Genomic DNA, 24,365 nt, shown 5'->3' on the forward strand with positions numbered 1-24,365 from the left:
AGTTTTGTTTTCATCCTCTCCCATTCATTTAGCTGTGAAACAGACAATAAATTACAGTTCAAGCTACCAAATATCTTGTACATTATTTACAAGTCTGAACTTCCTAACTGAGCAAGCCCTAAACTTTCTACCATGACTAGATTCATCATTCCTTTCACTCAGCACAATGGTATTGATATGGGCACTGAGGCCTGTTACATGCAGATTTGTACCCAGCTTCATCTCTTAGCAGAGACATGTCTTTGAATTACTCTGCATATGCACAGTAATAATGAAATGACACATGAATAAAACACCTCAGAGACACTCTAAATGGGATAGCTATTAGTTTCAGATATTTATTTTAAAATATGTATTATTGTGTTTCAGTGCCAGGCACAGTGCTAGATAGTGGACACACATACACACATTCTCTCTCTCTCTCTCAATCCACAGAGGAAATCAAGCTATCAACTTGAGAATCATTCTTGCCTTCCACATCTGATCACCACTACCACTAACAATAAAAGCAAATAAGACCCCTTCATAACTGTGGGCAATCTGTTTTATCTGCCAGTGGCCGGCCCAAATCTTGCCAGTGTCATAAACAAGTGAATAGCTGCCCAAGTTGTTACCTACCCTGGAGTATTCCACCTCTTTTGCCTTTTTGAATTAATTTTCTCTTTTTCTGGCAATGGCTGCCCTAATTCATGTCTTCTTATCATTTCTTTCCTGAGTTACTGCTACAGCCTTCTGAACAGTTCCCTGCCTTGAGCTTTATTTCTATGATTATCTTTTTAAATTATAAATTGTGCCATGCCACTCCCTGCTTACAAACCTCCAGGACTTCTCAAAGATTTTATGAAAAAACTCTGTTCCTTAACATGTCACAACAAACCCTATATGATACGTAGCTTGATTCACATTCTAACTTTACTTTCCTGATGTGACTTTTAATATCCACCTGTGTCATAATCTTTCCATTTCCTCAACTTGCTGTGTTGTTTCACATGTTCACATATTTTCTGCCCCTTTCCTCCATACGTATCTCCTAATTCCTCTTAATAAATACTTTATCATGACAGACACTTACCAGATTGTAATACATGTATTCGTTCACATGTTGGCTTCCTCCCTACCTGACTGCGAATTCCTGAAAAGTATTAACATGTTACTCATTTCTGTTTCCACTAAACAGGCACACAATGGCATGCTGTGTTTGAAAAATGTTAAATGAATCCATGAGCATTAGAAGTTATTATTTCAGTTAATCTACCTTGTCAACGAGGTTTTAAAATCCTTTCTATAGAATAGGGATGGATCTTTAGGGGGACTCTTGGTCAATTAGGCCCCATTTCCTTCCTCCCTGGACCTTGTTTTCATTGAAGAAACAAGCATTGGATTCTGAACTCATAAGAAAGGATTCTAGAAGTTCTAGAATCACACTTAGACTTATTTAAAATTCCCACCCTCTGAGGGTTCCCTGTGTTTTTAAGAAGTGTACAATCTACCATGTCAGTCCAGAAATTGCAGTGAAGCCAGAGGTGGAAGCCTACATCAGTCTATACAGCAAGCTAATTAATCATTTATTGACAACTACACTTGTTCAAATGACCTGAATGTCCTGGACCATTTGTCTATTCATCATTCAGCAACTATTGATTGGCATCTGTGTCATCCTACACATTGCAAATTCAGTAAGGAACAAATAGGTTAGTTTATATTGACTGAGTATTTATTATGATATACTTTTTTTCCTTCAAATACATTTTTGATGTTTGAGCAGCCCATAAAGAGGGCTATATTTGCAATGAGTAGTTCTCACTCTCCTGGATCTTCTTCACATAACTTCTGTTTCTGTGTTCACTTCCTACCCTCCATCATTTTCTGTGTTGCTACCCATCTCATATGCAGCCTGCACTGACCATTGACAAATAAAGGAGAAAATTATCATTGCTTTCTAAATATGCACAGACACTTATATAGCCTGGTGTTGCTCATTCACTATATAATGGTGCTTTGAGATTACAAATTCATATGCTGAGTGAGTTTCCATGGTAAGGCTGACAAACTGAAAAAATCAGTAACTTTGAATCAATCAAAGTCATGAAAAGTTAAGGGCCGGGCATGGTGGCTCATGCCTGTAATCCAGCACTTTGGGAGGCCGAGGTAGGCAGATCACCTGAGGTCAGGAGTTTGAGACCAGCCTGGCCAACATGGTGAAACCTCGTCTCTACTAAAAATAAAAAAATTATCCAGTCCTTCCTGGTGGGTGCCTGTAATCCCAGCTACTCAGGAGGCTGAGGCAGGAGAATAGCTTGAACCCGGAGGTGGAGTTTGCAGTGAGCCGAGATCGCGCCATTGCACTCCAGCCCGCGCAGCAAGATTGAAACTCCGTCTCAAAAAAAAGAAAAAAAAAAGTTAAGATAGATCTTTTCTGAACAGCTGATTGACATTCATAGACTAGATATTGAGCATGTATATTTCATTATCCAAATGTAATCAAAAGGTCCTTGAAGATATTTCACTTATTTACAACATTTTCAGCACGCAGCATATCTTATATAGTCCTCCTTGCCCATAGCATGAGTGCCATAAAAATTTGTTGACTTGCATTTGTAAACAATCAAAATCTTTTTAGTTAAGAGCACTAAATAGCTCTGGATAAATTGGGAAATAAATATCATTTTTCTGTTTTTAAAGACCACAAGAAAATTTAAATATATTCATTAACTAAAATTTAAATATTTATAAACTTTATAAATAACAACTTAAAAATTAAAATCACTGCCATTAGCAATCAAGAAATCAGTAATTATAAAAGTTGTATTTATTTATCATATGGTAGAAAGAGTTTTAGAATAACACGGAACCGAGTTTTCATTCAGCTTCTGCTCAATATTTTTTTCATGAAAATGAAAAAGTTAACACTGTCACAGCCTGTTTTTAATATGCAATACAGGGATAAGAGTTCCTATCTAATAGATTGTTATGAAGAATAAAGTAGTGGGTATAAGGTACCCTAAATTGGCATAGAGTAGATATTTAAAGTAGTTTTTAAAAACAATATAATAAATTTTTGTTTATTTTGACTTCTTTTTTTGGGGGAGAGAAGAGAAAAAAACATTACTTGGTAACTTCAAAATATGTTACCTATCCTGAGCTTTATTAAATACTAAGTTAGAATAAGAGATGTATACATAATTTTCTCCTTTCATTGTCTTTTCTTTTTTTTTTTTAAGGAATAGTAGGCATTGTGAGGCTACCTGATGGTATCTTAAAATGTGAATTATAATTCCAATTCTAACACTTGGTCCTTTGTGTCTTAGAAAGTGATTTTTGATGATGTGACTGGAATTTCACTAGATTTTTACTAAAAAAAACGATGCCTACCAAAGCCTGTATCAACTCCTGTAAAGCTTTGACTATTTACTGAACCATGATGATCCCACCTTTAGGAAAGGCTTCAGGGCATTCCTGTGGCTTACTTGGAAATCAATAAAACACCAGAGGCCTAACAGTAAATATCCTTGAACTAAGGTTCCTAAAATGTCACAGAGTCTGCATATTTATTATCTGGCTTCAATGCGCTGTGGACACAACCTAAACTTGACTTTTCCTGCCTGCAGCTTATGACACTGCTCAAGGACAATGAGATCTTTTAGGGCTTTGAAACTTTGCTGCTGTCAGAATAAAGTTTACGGAGTGATTATTAGTTTTCAAATAAAATCTTCCTTCAGGACAAGTATTCTCAAGGAGGTAAGAGGGTCAAAGACCAACGCTTGTCAGATGTTATTTCTACAAAGTCACCTGAATTCCTGGATATGCCTAAGTCCCAAGTCACACAGTTACAACTCTCTCTAACACACACATATGCATTCACTCATTTCACAAGTATTCATTGAGCCCTTACCATGTGCTAAACACCATTCTAACCATTTGGCATATATTAATTAACAAAACAGACAACATTTCTTGCCTTCATGGTGTTCACATCCCAGTTTGTGGTAGGGGTAACATGGGACAAGAGGGAGACAGAAATAAACAATACACATAACCATACTGTAGGTTTTATCTTTCTCTGAGCCAGTCCTGCCCATTTCTGTCTCCATTCATTTGCATTTGTTTTTCTCTCTGTCTGGACTGCCTCCCTTGTCACACTGTTAGACTGAAGTCAAATGTCACCTCCTCTGTGAAGCAGGTGCTAGCTCTCCTCAGGACCTCATGCAGCTTTATGCATAGCCCTTTTATGCCATTTCTCAGATTGTCTTCTTATTGGCAGATATCTGTCCCTCCCATTAGAGGAGGAACCTAGACAGGAACCTGGCAAGGACTAATTCTTAGTAAGTACTGTATTGCCAGGGCCACTGACCAGAGAGCAAAAGAGAGTAGCACTCTCAATAAGTGTTCATTTAAGAAGTGAGTGCAGTTTTATGCTACATAAGGAAAATAAAGATTAATTGTGAGATTAGTTGTGATTAGGATGTTTCTTTGCATACCATCCACAACAAAGTCTGAATAATTCATATATTTAAGAAATAGTTTACTTTAAATAGAACTATTTTATGTGAAGTACATTAGCATTATTTACTGAAAGCTGATTCAGCAGGCATGGTAATTCAAAAGATAACTTTTAATTAGTTGACACAAATAGCCTTGATAGAAATACCAGTTTTATAACTTGATTATCTTTTAATATGATAGCTTCATCTGTGCTATAATCTGCACTTATATTTGAATAAATTGAGGGCTATAGTTAAGAGATTTATTTTCTTCAACCTTCTAATTATCACAAGAAAATTAAATTACTGCATTATTTAAGAGGGAAGTCTTAGCTATCTGACTAATTCACTGTGATTGGCACAACAGAGCTTGCTTTGGGTAGCTGTGATCTCAGGCAGGGAATGTTCCAAGAGTGGATGGACGTGCAGATTTTAGGCGATGCCTAGCCTCCGTGCTGTGTTAGATCTGTGGTTTTGTAGGCGGGGTTCTCTCAAGACACTATCCGTTAGATTAGCTGCCTGCTTCTTGCCAGTCGACCTCCAACCTTGGAATTTTCCCATCTGTCTTCAGCGTGGGAAATCTTGCCTTTGTTGAGTCAACTATGCAATCAAAGAGGAGGCTGCATTTCTGACAGGGAGGAAGGTCTTAGGAGCAAGCTAACATCCCTTCCTGAAATCAGCTCTCAGGTTAATTTTAGGTCTACTGAACTGATAGCCTGAGCCATCTGCCTTTAACCAGCTTCTAAGTACTAAATAGCTTTTAAACTGAATAAGAATGTGTCCTTTATCAATCTTTTTTCTCCTAAAAAATCTTTTGCATGACATTTCATGGAAATAATCTCATTAACAGAAAGAGTTTGTTTTTCTGTCCCAAATTTGAGGCAAGTGCACCACACTTATTTTGTACCCTCCTAATACATAGTTCCATGCTAAAGAGAGCAAATATGTGATGATTCATACAAGACTGACTTTTAAGTGTGTGTTCTGCTGGAGCAGGATGTATGCAGTTCTATTATATAGCATAGAGAGGAAGAAGTAATGTCATTCTTCAAATGTTACATACATTGTCCTCACCAAAGTAGACAGTACAGGCATTTCACTCACACTGCACGTGCTAAGGCTCACATCTCAAGAGAAGAAAAATGTCCACGGTGCACAAAAAAAGAATACTTTTTTTAAAGTCTTAAATGTTTATAAATAAAAAAGTTGTTGATTGGAATGAAGTTTTCCACTGTCTGTATCTATCAGGGACTAACAGTCAGAGATAATATATTTGGATTTGTCCAAGTGTTACTATTTTACCGGTTTTATTTTCATCACAGGGACCTGGTCTCAGGCACAATTTTTCTCATACTGGCTTAGATAATTAAAGCAATGAGTCTTCTTTTAGCTAACAAAATATTCTTCACAACAGAACTACACATAGGACTGTAACCTAATGGTTGTCAAAATGAGCTCTTGCAGAGTCTGAAACTTGGCTTCTTCTCAGTGTTTGGCAGTGACAAATACACTCTGTTGGGCTCCATGGATTTTCAACTAGTTCAATAAAGAAGTATTTACTGGTTTCTGGAAATGTTTACACATCTATAATTTAGCTTCTAATATAATTGCCTTGGTAGGTGATATGGTTTGGCTCTGTGCCCCCACACAAATCTCATCTAGAATTGTAATCCAAATTGTAATTCTTATGTGTTGAGGGAGGGACCAGGTGGGAGGTGATTGGATCATAGGGGCAGGTTCCTCCATGCTGTTCTGGTGATAGTGAGGGACAGCTCATGAGATTTGATGGTTTAAGTGTGACACCTCCTCCCTCTCTCTCTCTCTCCTGCCATCATGTAAGACGCGCCTTGCTTCCCCTTCATCTTCTGCCATGATTGTAAGTTTCCTGAGGCCACCTAGCCTTGCTTCCTGTTTAGCCTGTGGAACTGTGAGTAAATCAAATCTCTTTTCTTTATAAATTACCCAGTCTCAGGTAGTTTGTTGTTGTTGTTGTTGTTGTTGTTGTTGCTTTTTTTGAGATGGAGTCTGGCTCTGTCACAGAGGCTGGAGTGCAATCTCGGCTCACTGCAACCTCCACCTCCCAGGTTCAAGTCATTCTCCTGCCTCAGCCTCCTGAGTAGCTGGGATTACAGGCATGTGCCACCACGCCTGGCTAATTTTTGTATTTCTAGTAGAGATGGGGTTTCACCATGTTGGTCAGGCTGGTCTTGAACTCCTGACCTTGTGATCCGCCCACCTCGGCCTCCCAAAGTGCTGGGATTACAGGTATGAGCCACCACCACACCTGGCCAAGGTAGTTCTTTATAGCAGTGTGAGAATGGATGAATATAGTAGGCAACACTGTTTTAGGTTAAGCCCATACATAATTCCACCTACTAAATTTACTAAATGTAAGTGTGCCTTGCTTTAGAGAATCATGTAGTACAAAATGAATACATATAACACAAATAAATTAAGAAGTAGTTTTACTATAAACATAATTCTTCTCTTTGCTCAAGGATTTCCCCTAGAGTTCATAAAATTTAGCTCCCCTACTGCATTTAAGTGATCGTTAACCTATAATTAATTGACGTGGTGTAATTGAAAATGTAGAGTTCCATTTTATTTTCTCACCTGAATTCACCATTAGCTGTAGTTCAGCAGGAAAAAATTTGTAGGTAAAGTAACTTAAAAAAGTAAAGTTGGGTGCAGTGGCTGACACCTGTAATCTCAGTACTTTGGGAGGCCAAGGCAGGCAGACTGCTTGAGCCCAGGAGTTTGAGACCAGCCTGGGTAACACAGCAAAAACCCATCTCTACCAAAAATATGAAAATTAGCCAGGTGTGGTGACACAAGCCCATGGCTCCTGCTACTCAGGAGGCTGAGGTGGGAGGATTGCTTTGAGCCCAAGAGGTGGAGGTTGCAGTGAGCAGTGATCAAACTACTGTAGTCCAGCCTGGGTGACACAGCAAGACTCTGCATCAAAAAACAAACCAACAAACAAAAAAACCCAAGTAAGTCAAATTAGCTCAACTGGAGAAAATAAAAAGTTATTCTTAACTCTTAGTGAGTTACATAAAAACAGATAAATCTTAATCAGGTAGAGGGCTTATAAGGATACTCTAGGCAGGCTTCCAAGCCTTCAGCTGTTGAATCTTGAAAACATTTTACCACTTAACAATTCAACAGTTTAATTGTGATGTTCCATTTTGATCACTGCAAATTGCCATATAAGAGTAGTCCAAGCCATTGGGCCACCTCAAAGACTATAGGTAAATTCAAATAGACTCTTGTGGGTTTAGCAGCATTTGCTTGAGTTTTTTCCTCTTAAAATAGAATACAATTCTATTTCAATGGAAGCACCCTTAGCTTCTATGGGAAACACCCTGACCAGTTTCTGACTCCAGGTTGGCCCCATATTTTGGCTTATGCCCTTCTCTGCTTTAATATCTTTATGGTCCCTCACAGCTTTCAGGAGAAAGTTGAAGTTCTCTTGAGGGCTTATCCAGCCCTATTGCCTTTTCAGTGTTGTCACAAGCAATCATTTTCCTTCTCGTGTCTTAGAACATCAATAATTATTCTCCAGGATGAGTCATACTATGCTATATTATGCCTGGAAGGTCTTCCTTCTGATTTTCATTTACTTATGGCCTACTTATCCATCAAAATTCTGATTATCGGTCACCTCCTTTACCCCCAATCTGATACAGGTGTATCCATGTGCCCAAAGCAGACTGTATACACACCAATAATTGTTTTGACATGCTGATTTATAATCATTCATTTATTTGGGGGTTCACTCTATCTGATAATTATACAACTTCAGATTCCAGAAGCCAGCACAGTACCTGGTACATAGAAAGTACTAAGTACATACCAAAAAGATGAGTGAATCAACCATTTCAATGGATAAGTGTAATTTTTAAAAGTTCCTTTAAACATCATATTATAACTGAAAGGATGTGGATTTCCAAAAAAAGAGCTTGCCAACTTATACATAATGTGAAGATGAGGAGATGAAAAAAGGAAAGAAGCTGATATTTACTAAATTAATTCTTTTAAAAATTTCTCAACATCACTAATCATCAGAAAAATGCAAACAAAAACTATGATGAGCTACCATCTTACAATAGTCAGAATTGCTATCATCAACACATCAAAAAACAATACTTCTGATGAGGCTGCAGAGAAAAGGGAACACTTATATATTGTTGGTAAGAATGTAAATTAGGTCAGCCACTGTGGAAAGCAGTTTGGAAATTTCTCAAAGATCTTAAAACAAAACTATCATTCAATCCAGCAATCCCATTACTGGGCATATACCCAAAGGAAAATAAATTGTTCTACCAAAAAGACACATCCATTCATATGTTCATCACAGCACTATTCACAATAGCAAAGACATAGAATCACCGTAGGTGCCCATTCACAGTGAATTGGATAAAGAAAATGTGGTACATATACACCCCGGAATACTATGCAGCCATAAGAAAAAATGAAGTCATGTCCTTTGCGGCAATATGGATGCAGCTGGAGGCCATCATCCTAAGTGAATTAATGCAGGAACAGAAAAGCAAATACCTCATGTTCTCACTTATAAGTGGGAGCTAAACATTGCATACACATGGACACAAAGACAGGAATAATAAACACCGTAGACTCCAAAAGCAGGGGATAAGGGTAGAGCTGGAAAACAACCCATTAGGTACTATACTCATTACCTGCGTGATGGGATCAATCGTACTCCAAACCTCAGCATCACACAATATACGAGTGTAACAAACCTGCACATATAGTCCCTGAATCTAAAACAGAAGTTAAAATTTTTTAAAAAGAAAGCTAGAATTTGCTGAGTTAATTCTTTGGACAAGGTCCTGCGCTAAGTACTTTTACATCTCATTTAAACACCACGATGCGTCACATATCAATTTTTTTTATATTTCATTCTCAATACAAGTTTAGTTTTTATTGAGTGCTTCATATGTGCCAGTAACTATGCTGGGTGCTTCATATTACATCACAATCTTCACAATATTTCAAGGGAAGCATTATAAACTCATTTACACACAAGAAAATTAAAGCTCAGGCCTGCTTGAGGTTATATAGCTGGTAAACAAGCTGTAATTTTCAACAGTATTGATCTGGTTCTCTAGGCAGTGTTTGTTTCACTGAAGCTACATCACACCACCCAGGCTGTTCCAGAGGTCCACTGAGATATTAATAGGCACTTCACCTCCAAAAAGAGTTTTGTGATCAGATAAATTTAAATAATTTTTCCCTTTTTAATATATTCTTTTTAAAGAAAATTACAATGACATTAGTTATATATCAAAAGTCTGAAAGCCAACAAGAACCTTCTTAACTGTCTAACCACATGTTTTCTAGTTTCAAGGAAATGCTTCCTTTTATATTTTGTTACAGAAGACTAATATTCCATCCCACAAAGTACATGACTGCCTTCAACTTAAGTTATTAAAATGGGAAGAAAAGATTTCATTTTCGACCCAATTACTCAAAATTCTCTTTTGAATTCCACTTTTTATGGGAATAGTAAAAATTCTAAATTCCTTTTCCTTGAATGTCTCTGATATTTTCTACCAATCCTAGAAAAAAAAATGTGAGCAGGCAAAATTGTGGACTGATTTATGAGAATTAATTATGTTCAAAATTAAGAGTAAGTAACTCTAACTCTTAATTAAGAGTGCTTTGCTTTTCTGATTTACTCATCAACACCACCCGAAAGTATCATGCCAGGTAGGCACTGCACACAAAAATTATGCCAGCCACGATTTCTGCTCTCCAAAAAGCCTTGACATTCAGAGCAGTTCAAAGTTTAATCTCCAAACAAGCAATGCTCCTATTTAAAATGTATGGCCATACTCCTCTGCTTTGTTATACATGTAAACCTGGTACTATAATATTACAAAAGGGTAAATCAGTTTAAAAACTACACAAGTTATTGCTTGGTTCTAGTTTGTGATACCCTTTGCATTCCACCACCCATAATTCCATGTTTTTGCTGTGTTAATCCTCAAAATGGAGACACAGTTCATGGACACCAGAAATATTTTAAGCAATATGAACTATTTTAAATCTCTCTGATAGCTCTAAAAAGAGGATAAAAGACATACTCATCAACTATTCATTAGCCACACAAAAATATATATCTAGGAGTAGTTAGAAAATCTTTACAATTTGTCATAACTGCTCATTATCTTCTATTTCTTTTAGTAAGATCCAACAGGGAAAAGCTTTTTTAAAATAGTCATATTTAAATTTCAAGTAGACAAAAATAAATATCATTCACAGATGGTAGCCTGACCTGAGGAAACAGATAATTTATTCTTACAGAAAAACTCCACTCAATTCACAAGCTACTCCTATAATTTTTGAAAAGGTAAGGAAATTTTAATGTATAAATGTACTCAATGCATTTTTCCTAAAAATCATATAATTTTGCAAAGCATAGTATTTTCCCTAAACATTTTATTTAAAATTTCTCATTATTCAGTGTTTTTAAATATAACACCATCTCCCAGCTTCATTCCTGAAGTGTCAGATAAAATTTGATGTTCATAGCATCACCAACACCTACCATATCCATGAATGTTGTTGAGGAACCAACGTGCAACATCCTGAAAAGCTGGTACACTATTCATATCCCACACCTAGGGACTTAGTTCATTTTCATTATCTTCCCTGTGTTCTTGCTGCTACATAATTATTACTTAACTCTTTGTCCTTTTATTTTTCTTTCTGATGGCATGCCACTTACTATTGCAGAGTAAATATAATTTTCTATATAAATACATATGACTTAGCAATCAACATGTAAGCATTCAACAGGAACATTGTCAATAGTTTGCTTAAGAAATCAATGAGAAAATCAATCTGTAGCCAAATCTGAATGATAGCTTCCCATGATGCGTGTAGGATTTTTTCCAATATGCCTCCAAAAAAGAAATAATTTGAGCTTCCCAAATTGCAGAAATATCTCCCTTTAAACAGTATCCTCTGTTTTCATTCTCATTTTGCATTTTCTCCTCTGTTTCTGGTGATATGTCAGCATGTTCTGGAGTTTCTTTTAGCCGAAGTTCACAGTGATCTGATTAATCAAATACAATTCTCTCTCCTTCTCTGGTTTGCATTGCATTTGGAGCTATCCAACCTCCTGTCTGACTCGTTCTGCGTTGTTTAGCTCATTCAGTGCACCATGAGAGAACACCTAACACACGGGGTCAGATTTCCTGAATGACATATGTGAGACCACAACAAAGGCGAAAACCCTGGAGAGATTATAGGTCTTTTTCATCACAGAAGATTAGAGAGCAAAGAAAATATCTATGTTACACAAAGAAATAACAGTGCGACTGGAATAATGAATTCAACTTTCAGATTTGGTGCCAACTCCCCTGACTGCTCTAAGCATGCTGGTGTATATTTAAACTTTCACCGCTGGCCCAGGAAGACTGGCCTCTAAGCAGATACAATAGCACTTAAAGGCCACTGAAATCACAATTAACCCGGCACAACAGTATTAGGTTCAAAGATCCTCTGATCCCTGAAGAACTGATGGCATTTCCCAGAGTGACAAATTATACTCCAAAGGCATTCAACAGAGAGGACAAGGGTCCTGGCATTCTGGATTTCTGAGTAAAATGTAAATGACTCATACTGAAAAAGACTGGTTTGCAATCAAATGAGAAGGCATGTTTGAATGGTCTCCCCTTTGTCTGTTTTTCAGGGCACAGTGTCATTTATCTTCCTTCTGGATGCTGATAATCCTGCATTTTAGTTGGATCTGTGTTCCTGGAAGGGATGCCTTATTTCCTTATTTCAGATTTGCCTCATATCTCATCTTCTTGACCTCACAATGTCTCAGAGAAGCTGACCTCAGGACAGGACTCATTTTGTGCAATAGTAGGAACAGGTGTAAAAAATAATACAGGTACACAGATGGTCGAAACTTAATTGTGAAAAACAGTTTCTAACTGGACTTCCTCTTATGCCCTTGTCCTGCTACAGTTTATTTTCAAAATAGCATCTAAGATAATTCTTTAGAAACGTAACTCAGGTCACACATCGTTCACCAGCTGAACATCTTCCAGTTGGCCTCCCTTCTATTCACAATGACAGCCAAAGTTCTTACAACGGTCTCCAAGACGGTAGATACGGTCCTCATTCCTCATTCTCCCCATTCCCCACACTGCTGAAGCCACAGTGACCCTTTGTGGTTACTACACCATGCCAGGCATGCTCCTGCCTCTGGAATTTTTCAGTGGCTATTCTCTCTGCCTCATGTGCTCTTACCCAGTTTGCTCCATAGCTCACTCCCACACTTACTCAGTCCTTGTTCAAATGTCACCTCGTTATCAAGGTCTTGTCTGACCACCCTACCACAACAGCACTCTCTTTATTTTGCTTTTTTTTTCTCACAACATCACTGTCTAATATACCATATATTTATTATATGTATTATCTGTACCCTTGCACTAGAATGTGACTCCAGGAGAAAGAGGATTTCTGTATTTTTTCACTGCTTTATTGTCAGTGCCTACTGTAGTGCCTAACACAAAGTAGGAACTCAATAAATATTTGTTGAAAAATGAATTAATTTATAAATGAATAAAAGCAAATGCCAGTCTGGAGGTTTTCAGCTAATGAGAAAGAAGATAGTTGGTCTAGTTCATAATAAATAGAAGTGATTTTCATGAAAATAATATTTTGGGTCAGAGTGAACGTTCAAGGTAACTCTCTTACAGGAAAAGGCTTTATTTTCTCAGGTTGTTTGGAGAGTAATATAATTTTTGAGAAGGACTGAACAGAAAAGAGAGAGGCATTGGTGCATATGTTACATTTAATCTAATTTGGCAACACAATGACTTTTGAGAATGTGCTTAAGTTCCCTTTTAAATAACTGCTTTATTAAGATACAATTCATATGCTGTAAAATTTACATTTATAAAATTTCCAATTCAATGGTTTTTAATATATTCACAGTTTACAACCATCACCACTATCACCCCATGTTCATCACCCCAAAAGGAAACTCCATTTCCATTTACTCCTAACTAACAGGGAGTGGCCCATTCTGAATATTTCATGTTAATTGAATCACACATTGCATGGGTTCTTTCACTTAAAGTTTTAAAAATTCATTCATTTTGTAGCATATATCAGTACTTTATTGCTTTTTACTAACAAAATAAATTCTATTGTACTCATATATCACATTTTGTTTATGTTGATTGTCATTGAGTTGTTTCTACTTTTTAGCTATTATGTATGAATAATACTTTTATGAATACTCATGTACAGGTTTTTGCATGAATTTATGTGATCATTTTTCTGGTATATAAACATAGGTGTAAACTTGCTGGGTCATGTTGTACTTTATGTTTAACATTTTGAGAAACTGGCAAACTTTTCCAATGTGGTCACACCATTTTACAATCCCACCAGAAATGTATGAGAGTTCCAATTTCCCTACATTCTCTCCAGCATTTGTTATCGGCTGTCTTATTGACCATAGCCATCCTAGTGGGTGTGAAGCAATATCTCATTGTGGTTTTGATTTACATTTTCCTAATGACTAATGGTATGACAGTCTATTTTCATATGATCATTGTCCATTTGTGTTTCTTCTTTGGAGAAATGCCTATTCAAATCCTTTGCCCATTTGTTAGTTACGGTCTGTGGCTTTTTGTTGTTGAATTGTAAGTATTCTTTGTGTATTCTAGAAACATATCCCTTATCAGATACATGATTAACAAATATTTTCTCCCATTCGGTGGATTGTCCTTTCACTTTTTTTTTTTTTTTGAGACAGAGTCTTGCTCTGTTGCCCAAGCTGGAGTGCAGTGGCACCATCTCAGCTCACTGCAACTTCCACCTCCTGGGTTCAAGCTAGTCTCCTGCCTCAGCCTCCTGAGTAGCTTAGATTACAGGTGCACGCCACCATGCCAGGCTAACTTTTTTATTTTTAGTAGAGGTGGGATTTCACCATGTTGGTCAGGCTTGTCTCGAACTCCTGACCTCGTGATCTGCCCACCTCGGCCTCCCAAAGCGTTAGAATTGTAGGTGTGAGCCACCCCGCCCAGCCCCCTTTCACTGTTTTAATAGCGTCCTTGGAAGAACAAAAAGTTTTTCACTTTAATGAAATCCATTTCATCTATTTTTTCTTTGTCATTTATGTAATTGGTGTCATAGCTAAGAAACCATTGACTAACCATAGGTCACGAATATTTACTCCTGTGTTTTCTTATTAGATTGTTATGCTTTTAGCTCTTACTTTTAGATCTATGATTCACTGTGGTTAGTTTTTGTACATGGAGTAAATTAGAAGTCCAATTCCATTCTTTTGCATGTGGATATCCAGTTGTCTCTGTACTATTTGTTGAAAAGGCGATTCCCCCACTCCCCCATTGAATTGCCTTGGCATCTTGGTCAAAAATAGATTGATTATACAGGCATAGATTTATTTCTAGCCTCTCAATTCTATTCTATTAATCTGTATATGTCTACCTTATGTCAGTACTACACTACCATTTTAGTAAATTTTTAAATTAGAAAGTGTGAATCCTCCAATTTCTTTTTTTTTTTCCCCCTCAAGGTTTGATTTGGTTTTTTTAGGTCCCTTGCATTTCCATATGAATCCTAGGATCAGCTTGTCAATTTCTCCAAAAAAAAAGAAAGCAACTGGAATTTTGATAAGGATTATTTTGAATCTGTAAACGAATCTGGGGAGTAATACCATCTTAAAATTTGAGTCTTCCAATCCACTAACATAGGACGTTTTTCTATTTATTTAGGTCTTCTTTAATTATTCTTCACCATGTTTTGTAGTTTTCAGCATAAAAGTCTTGCACTGCCTTGGCAAATTTATTTTTAAATATTTTATTCTTTTTGATGCTATTATAAAGGGAATTGTTTTTTTAATTTTCAAATTATTCATTGCTATTATATAGAATTACAATTGATTTGTATGTATTGATCTTATATCCTGCCACCTTGCTGAACTCTCATTTATTAGTTTTTTTTAGTTTGTGTATGTGTGTACTTCTTAGAATTGTCTCTATAAAAATTATATTATCTGCACAATTAAGTTCTTTTACGATGAATTTTATTTAGCTCACTAAAATTAAAGGAGGAAAAATGCATTTCTTTGAGTTTCCTGAGAGAAATCCATTGCCCCTCAGATAATAGCCTTAGAAAAAATAATGAACTTCAATTTGCATCTCTTACCAAATTCTACCATGTTAATATTAAAATAATCATAGTAATAATAACAATAGCTATTATAAATACCAGAAACCATGCTTTTCAAACTTTACATTACTTAATCTTCCCAACAATTCTCTGAAGTATGAAAAATTTTTATTCTCATTTTATAACAGAAAGTGAGCCTAAGAAGGATTGCATGACTTGTCCAAGGAAATGGTTAATTAGATATAGTAGCAGTGCAGGAATTCAAATGTAAGTTATAGAAATTAAGTGGCCAGGCGTGGTGGCTTACCCCTGTAATCCCAGCACTTTGGGAGGCCAAGGCAGGCAGATCTCAAGGTCAGGAGATCGAGACCATCCTGGCTAACACAGTGTAACCCCGTCTCTACTAAAAATACAAAAATTAGCCAGGCGTGGTGGTGGGCACCTGTAGTCCCAGCTACTTGGGAGGCTGAGGCAGGAGAATGGCATGAACCTGGGAGGTGGAGCTTGCTTGCAGTAAGCTGAGATCGCGCCACTGCACTCCAGCCTGGGTGACAGAGTGAGACTCTGTCTCAAAAAAAAAAAAAGAAAAAAGAAAGAAAAGAAAAAGAAATTAAGTCTGAGAGACACAGCGTGCTCAAAGTAACTCATACAGAATATCCAGAGTCAGGGCTCGAACTTAAGTTCTTAGACTCTATATTTCAAATGCATTATGCCCTACTGCCTATAATAGAGATCGCTGGTCTTTTCTTTCTTTCTTTCTTTCTTTCTTTCTTTCTTTCTTTCTTTCTTTCTTTTTTTTTTTTTTTTTTGACGGAGTCTCTCTCTGTTGTCCAGGCTGGAGTGCAGTGGCACAGTCTTGGCTCACTGCAACCTCAGCCACCCGGGTTCAAGCAATTCTCCTGCCTCAGCCTCCCGAGTAGCTGAGATTACAGGCACCTGCCACCACGCCGGGCTATTTTTTTGTATTTTTAGTAGAGATGGGGTTTCACCATGTTGGCCAGGCTGGTTTCGAACTCCTGACCTTGTGATCCACCCACCTTGGCCTCCCAAAGCACTGGATTACAGGTGTAAGCCACTGTGCCCGGCCTGATTGCTGGTCTTTTCATAAGAGATGAACCACCAGTAGTAGTAATTTCTTGGGTTGGGGAAAAAAGAACACACATATGAAATATATTACTCCAGGATTATGTCTGCAAATGGCTCTCTTTTTGCTATCTACTAAAGCATGTCTTGTTGATGGAGTAAATTTTGGTTTCTAGCTGAGAGGGCTGGGTAACATCAGGAAATAATGGAAAAAGTCTATGGCAGGGACTTGCATACTTATAGACAAATGCACCACAAGACTTGTTTTTAAAGCTCACTAGAGGAAAAACAACAAGGAATAAATGTTATCTGAGAGTACAAATGCACATAGGCTGTCCATCAACAGCTAACATGATAAAAGACACCAAAACAACCTCACCTAAGCAGGCAGCTTCACTTAGCAGTAAGTCACACACCAGTACCAGGTGAAGATCTTCTATAGGGTGGTGCTGAAAATCTGAAGTGTGATGGGAAGCTGGGAAGCTGTTAAATACTTAAACAGGCAGCACTTATTTTATTTCACTAATTTTTAACCTCACTAACTTTAAATGACATTTTAAAAATTATTTCACTCAACAATTTTACATGCTAAAACATGACTGTTTTGTTAAGGTATATTATAATAAATGTGTCTCTAGACAATATCTTATGGACTAAAACATTTGAAAATTTATTTCTAAGCAATTTCTTTACATGAGTAATTCTTTAATATGAAAAATCAGAATCTATACTATTGACTTAGAAATCATAAAAGCCACAAAAATAATATAATGGTTATGTAATATTATAATACAAATAATTATAAGAGATTAATAGTACTAATAATTACTTTTATACATTATTATAGAGTTCCTAAAGTGTTTTCACATGTATCATTGCATTTAATCCCCATCACAATCTTCTGAGAAAAGTACCCTTATCTTCATTTAATAGATAAGAGACTAAATATACAGACGTCAGATTTAATTTCAACAAACATCAGTGTATGGGATGTGATGCAAGGTATTGCCACCTGTGCAATCCTACCTATCAGTAAATCTTATCGATCACTCACAACATCTTTTGAGGAAGGTATTGTTAATTCCATTCTGCAGGTAAGTCTTGGGAAGAATTAGATTAGATTACTGTAGCTAGTAAGAGGCGGGGAAAGGAATTGAGCACACTTCTTTGGAGTCTAAGGCTAATCTCTTACAGTAAGAAACATTATGACAAATCTAGAAGGATGGTAGCATTATTACCCTGATTTAGGATATTGGAAAACTGAACTAAAAGAAGCTCAGTAGCCTTTCCATGACCACAGTAGAACTATTTGCCTTCAAGTAATAAAAGTTGACTTGGGTCTTCTGTTTCTTACAGATAAAAACACAATTGATAATTAATTGATCCATTATTGTAACAACTGATAGTACTTAACTCACTCCTCAGTTTATCAAATGTCCAGCACCACCTCATTCATACACTATGACCAGAAGCAAGTACAGATGAAGCATCTCAAATCCAAAAACCGCAATTCTGAAATGCTCCAAAATCTGAAACATTTTGGGTGCCAACATGACGCACAAAAGAAAGGCTCATTGGAGCATTTTGAGCTTCAGATTTTTAAATTTGGCATGCTCAACAAGTAAGTATATGCAAATATTCCAATACCTGAAAAAAAATCCAAAATCTGAAACACTTCTGGTCCCAAGCATTTCAGATAAGGGATACTCAACCTGCATAGGCTGGGCATCAAGCAGAGATCTGTAGTCATGGAACAGAGAGAAGCTGGCTGGCTTACCCAAGATCTGATGCACTCTCTGACAGAGTTTACCTGCTCTGTTGGACACCAGTCCCAAATGAGAGCATCACAGGAGTATGGAATTGACTCTTTCCCTTCGCTGGAAGTCACAGATTAGATGCTATATGTGAATGGGTCACCAGAATAGCAAAAACAAAAAAAAAAAAACAAAAAAAAAAAAAACAAAAAAAACCAAAAAGAGAAGTCCATGAACCTTACCACCAAAGGACCTATGAAATCACAAGTCTTGTCCCTCTGCATTAGTTTTTAATTAGGGATAAAGTGAGGAGGGAGAACATCCCTAGAGCCTCAGGGCACCTTAGCACTGACCACGTTACACTATAAAAGTTTCACTGAATATTTGGAGCTTCCATAGATCCTCAGATAATCAACATCAAATAGGTGACTTTTTTTTTTCTGCAATCAAGAGCACTTGAATTAAAACTAGCACCATTTAGTGAGCACCTACTCTACACTGATGAGTGCTAAGGGCTTCATATAGTTGCTTATTTAATACTTACTAAAAGTTTATAATTTGGCTATTATTGCCTTCATTTTAAAGATAATAGAACAAAGGATCCAAGAGATTAAGTCACCTGCTTAAAGTCACAAAGCTGGTAGGTGAATTTGGGATTTCAACCCAGACATGTTTGGTTGTAAATCCCTTGCTCTTTGCATTATCTGAAGCCAGAGTAGAGTATCAATGGGGTAAGTGACTTATTCTGGGATATACTTATTAGCTGTGCCTTATCCTGGGACACACAGCTAGGAAGTGTGTCCCAGGATGTCATTTGTTCCATAGACCCTCAGTGTCTTCATCTTTAAATGCAAATAATAATAGAGCTTCTGTGATGATGAAACACAAGCAGGAGAAATATAAATAATAATAATAATAACCTTATAGGTTTGGTACATAACTTAAATAATTTACATAGGTAATTTGCATTAAAACATCTTGTAAGCAATACAATATCATATCAATATGAACTTAAAAATAATTAGAGCACCTGTGGAAAAAGACACTCTTAAAAAGTGAACCAATTTTCTTTTACAAAGAATTGAGTATTAAACCAGAAATGCATTTAGGGTAAGATTATTCTGATACTTCAGACTGAGTGAGTATCAAAAGCTGACAAAGGGGACAATTTCTTAGCACCCTTTCTGAGAATACATTAAAAAGAAAACAAAAAGACCATTGTGTGTGATTGTGTGTGTGTGTGTGTTCAGGTTTGACGCCTGTACCTGTTTGTGCATGTCGGTGCTGAAACAGGCTTCACTGTACTAATTTTACCTCCAGCATAATCATCTATATCGCTGCTGATGTTCTGTAGGAGTTGTTAGATGCCCAATTTGAATGCCAAAGGAAGGTGCTTATAGCAACCGATCCAAAATAATGCGTTTTCAAGATTTAGGGGTGTATGCTATAATTTTCAAGGAAAAAAAATGCCTTTCATCTTCCAGAAGACTGGTTGTTTCTGGGTATTTTAAAATTTCTTCCTGACAATGCACACATGTCTTTTAGGATAGGAGTCTGATCTGGAAATAATAAGATACTGATGTTCTGAGAGTGTCACTCTAGAGTTATTGCTGGAGGGCTGGAAGCCAACTTGGCTCATGATCATGAAGTCTGATAGAGGCGCCTCCTTTTGTTTTCACATTTAAATAAATCCTAGAGGCACAGTCAGTATAATTAGATCTCAGAGGCACTAAGAATCTATTTGATTTTAGACAACTTTCCATGAGAAACAAAATTCAGAGGTCATAGATTTCAACTTGGCCATTTTACAAATAAAGAAACAAGCAAGGACGTGTGTGAGGACACTTAGATACCTTTTTATTCTTGTAACTACATTAGATGCTTGTCTACATTAAAAAAAAACAAATAGATTGGGTCACATATTTAACTATCTGCTGAGTGCGACCCTTTCAGAGGTGTAAAAAGAATGGCAATGTAATGCACTGGACAGAGCAGAAGGTTATTAGAACCCACAGACCTGAATTTAATCTCATGTAGCCACGTAACTGGTAAAAAGTGATTTAACTTTTTATGCGTTGGGGGTTGCATCCATAGAAAGGAGATATAATTTACTGCACTATGTAGAGCTCCTGCAATTGCAAGTGTCAAATAGCCAATTAAATGGACATAAGCAAATGAGGAAGCCATTGGTTCATATAAAGAAGCAATTGAAAGGATTGAAAGGGTAGAGGCAGCGCCAACCTCAAAGAAGACAGAAAGGATTCAAACACCTTTGGGTCTCTTGTTTCTGGTCTGTCTCTATTCTCCATATACCTGGTAAATTCTCTCAGTCCTACTCCTCTACACAGTGGGACATTGGCATGGGTTATGCCTTATGGTATTGTGATCAGAGGGCACAATTTTCCCCTTTTAACACCCACTGTAAAAATCCTGTGTGAGGACTCTATTTGGTTCATTCTTGGTCCCAGACAACTCCTCTGGCCAGCAGCCAAGAGCTGTATGTAAAGTCCCTATTAAAACATCCAGCATGTGAATGGGAAGAGTCATTTCCTAGAAGAGGGAGGAGGCTATTCCAGATTGACAAAACTATAAATGTCTACTACAAACACCTAATTCAGGAACTTAAAGATCAAATAAGATAACAGACTTAAAATGCTGGGCACACAGTAGGTGCACAATAAACGGCAGCTGCTCTATTCTCTGTAAATTTTGAAGCAATTTCAAATGCTTCCCAGGAAAGTGTAGGGAACACTTAATTCATGGCCTATAAAGACAGGGAATATAAGAGCTTTTACGTTATTTCTACAGGAATAAAAGACACTACCCCAGTATGCGAGGATTTGAGGCACCAGGCAAAACCCTCAAGATTACTCAAGCCCATGTCGAAAATCCTATTATCTATAGCACTTTACAAACAGATTGTCTGAAGTGGCTTTTTAATACTTGAATTTTCTCTTCTTTTTAAAAAAGTTTTATTTTGGCCGGGTGTGGTGGCTCATGCCTGTAATCCCAACACTTTGGGAGGCCAAGGCAGGTGGATCACCTGAGGTCAGGAGTTTGAGACTAGCCTGGCCAACATGGTGAAACCCCTTCTGTACTAAAAATACAAAAAAAAAAAAAAAATAGCTGGGAGTGGTGGCGCACCACCTGTAGTCCCTGCTACCTGGGAGGCTGAGACATGAGAATTGCTTGAACCTGGGAGGCAAACCAGTGAGCCAAGAATGCGCCACTACACTCCAGCCTGGGCAACAGAGTGAGGCTCTTTCTCAAAAAAAAAAAAAAGTTTTATTTTATTTATAAATGACCTCTAATAACTATGCATATTTATGGGGTAAGTGTGATGTTCCAATACATGTACACATTATGTAATGATCAAATCAGGGTAATTAGCACATTCACCACTTAAAACATTTATCATTCTTTGTGGTGATAACTTTCAAAATTCTCTCTCATAGCTATCTTGAAATATACAATACATTTTTATTATGTGTCACCTTATTGTGTAATAGAACACCAGAACTTGTTCTTCCTAACTGTAAGTTTGTACCCTTTTGCTAACTTCTCTCCATCTTCCTTTACCCACTACCCTTCTCAGCATCTGGTAACCACTATTCTAATCTCTACTTTTATGAGATCATCTTTTTTAGATTCCACAAATGAGTGAGATCATGCAGTATTTGTCTTTCTGTGCCTAGCTTATTTCACTTAACATAATGTCCTCCAAGTTCAACCACGTTGCCACACATGACAGGATTTCATTTTGTGTTATGACTGGATAGTATTCCGTTGTGTATATATGCCATGTTTGCTGTATTCATTTACCCACTGATAGGCACTTAGTTTGATTCCGTATTTTGGCTATTGTGAATAATGCGGCAATAAACATGGGAGTGACAATATCTCTTTGACATACTGATTTTCTTTGAATATATAACTAGTAGTGGGATTGCTGGATAATATGGTACTTCTAGTTTTAGTTTTTTGAGGAAACTCTTTACTATTTTCCAGAATGGCTGTACTAATTTACATTCTTACCAACAGTATATGAGTTCCCCTTTCTCTACTGGAGTGTGGTTTTGATTTGCATTTCCCTGACAATTAGTGATGTTGAATATTTTTTTGACATACCTGTCACTCATTTATATGTCTATTCAGGTCTTTTGCCCATTTTGAAATAGCATTGCTTGTTCTTTTGCTGGATATTAACCCCTTGTCAGGTGCACAGTTTGCAAGTTACCTTTTCTCATCCTATAGGTTATCTCCTCACTCTTGATTGTTTCTGTTGCTGTGCAGTAGCTTTTAAGTTTGGTATAATACCATTGTGTTTTCTCTGCTGCCCTTTTAAGTTTCACTGGGTCAAAAGTTTAAAATTTGTGAATTCCTATATTTTTAGGGCAATTCTCCTGCCACTGTTGGAATTATGCCTCAATCTATGCAGTAGAATATTAGTGTGAAATGCTTCTGTACCAATGGAGATGATGCTGATGTCTCTATCATAAACCCATACCTCATCAACACAAACTGCAGTTACACAAGTGCTCTAATATCATGTATCTCCATTTATCCAAAAGAATCTGAAATCATGTTCTCAAAATACTTCCTCAGAATATGCTAGAGATATCAAAAAATATGGAAAGATGATCACTTTTTACATGGGCTTTGGTCATGAAAAAAAAAACACTTGACTTCTAGTTAAAAGGTTTATATTTAAATCTCATTCTTTCATTCAATATCTATTTATTGGACACCTACAATAATATAGCACTGTTCTAGATGTTGGGAATACAGGAGAAAACAAACCTCTTGGAATTATATTCCACTGAGAGAAAGAGAGATCATAAATAATTAAGCAAATATATACTATATTGACCAGTAAGGGAATAAGGAAAATAAAGAGGGTTAAGGGACAAAAAGCTGTAGGATGAGGAAGAGAGATTACCTTTGAGTAGAATCAGAAGGAGTTGAGGGAATGAATTATGAGAAGGTCTGGTAGAGGAAAATTCTAGACAGAGCCAGTAAATGCGAATACCTTAAGGTAGAACTAAGTTTGAACAGAAAGGTAGGGCCCAGGTCATGAAGGTCTATAAGTTCTAGAAAAAACTGGGTTTTCATCAGAATGTAAAGGGAATACCACTGGATCATTTGAAAGTATCACTTTGGCTGCACTGCAAAAGGAGCTAGAAAGGAAGTGAAGAACCAAGTTAAAAAGCTGTTCCAGAAGTCTAAGTGATAATAAAGGTGGCTTTCTCTAGGTTGGCAGAGGTGTAGGTAGTAATAACTAGTCAGATTCTAGGGACGTGTGGACAGACAAGATGCTGAGAATGAGAAAAGAGAGGACTTAGGGATGACATCTACATTTTCAGCTAGGGCGGCATCTGTGCATGAATTTAGCACCACTTGCTGAGAAGGGGAGCATTGGCATTACAGCAGGGTCCTCCAGGGTTCAGTTTTAGGATTGTAAGTTTGAGATGCCTATCTAAAGAGAGTTAAGAAGGCTGTTGGCTACACAAGTTTAGAGCTCAAGGGAGAGAACTGGGTTGAAGATAGAAATTGGGAGCCATCAGCTTTCAAATCATGTTGAAAACTAGGGTCTGGTTGAGATCACCTTGGGAGTAAGTGTATTGAGAGACAATAACTGAGGAGCGGGACCATTAAAAGTGTGGAGGAGCAAAACCCAGTGAGGTAAGTGGGAAACCAGTGAAATATACTGTGTCTGAAGCCAAGTGAAGAAGAGTGTTTCCAGGAGGAGAGAGTGAATAGACACGATGGGCATTCCTAATGACCTTGATAAAAGCAATTTCAGTGAAGTTGTGGGAATAAAAACCAGATCTGACTTGACTGACGCAAGAATGTTAGGTGA

The 24,365-nt window shown here is 37.1% G+C and overlaps 1 protein-coding gene across 8 annotated transcripts in view; it reads right to left on the bottom strand.

The window, feature by feature from the left end:
• Window positions 1-24,365, bottom strand: part of PDE4B (phosphodiesterase 4B) — a 681,554-nt gene that overhangs the window by 192,726 nt on the left and 464,463 nt on the right. The window contains exon 1 of one of the 8 annotated variants that reach the window (XM_063800943.1): window positions 1,256-1,369. The exons of the other annotated variants lie outside the window; for them this stretch is intronic. The gene's annotated coding sequence lies outside the window, so the exon portion shown is untranslated. Of the gene's footprint in view, window positions 1-1,255; window positions 1,370-24,365 lie in introns of those variants that run through there. 8 annotated transcript variants of the gene reach the window in all.

The sequence above is a fragment of the Pan troglodytes genome, chromosome 1 (assembly GCF_028858775.2).
Source record: "Pan troglodytes isolate AG18354 chromosome 1, NHGRI_mPanTro3-v2.0_pri, whole genome shotgun sequence".
In the NCBI taxonomy this organism is placed as follows: Eukaryota; Metazoa; Chordata; class Mammalia; order Primates; family Hominidae; genus Pan; species Pan troglodytes.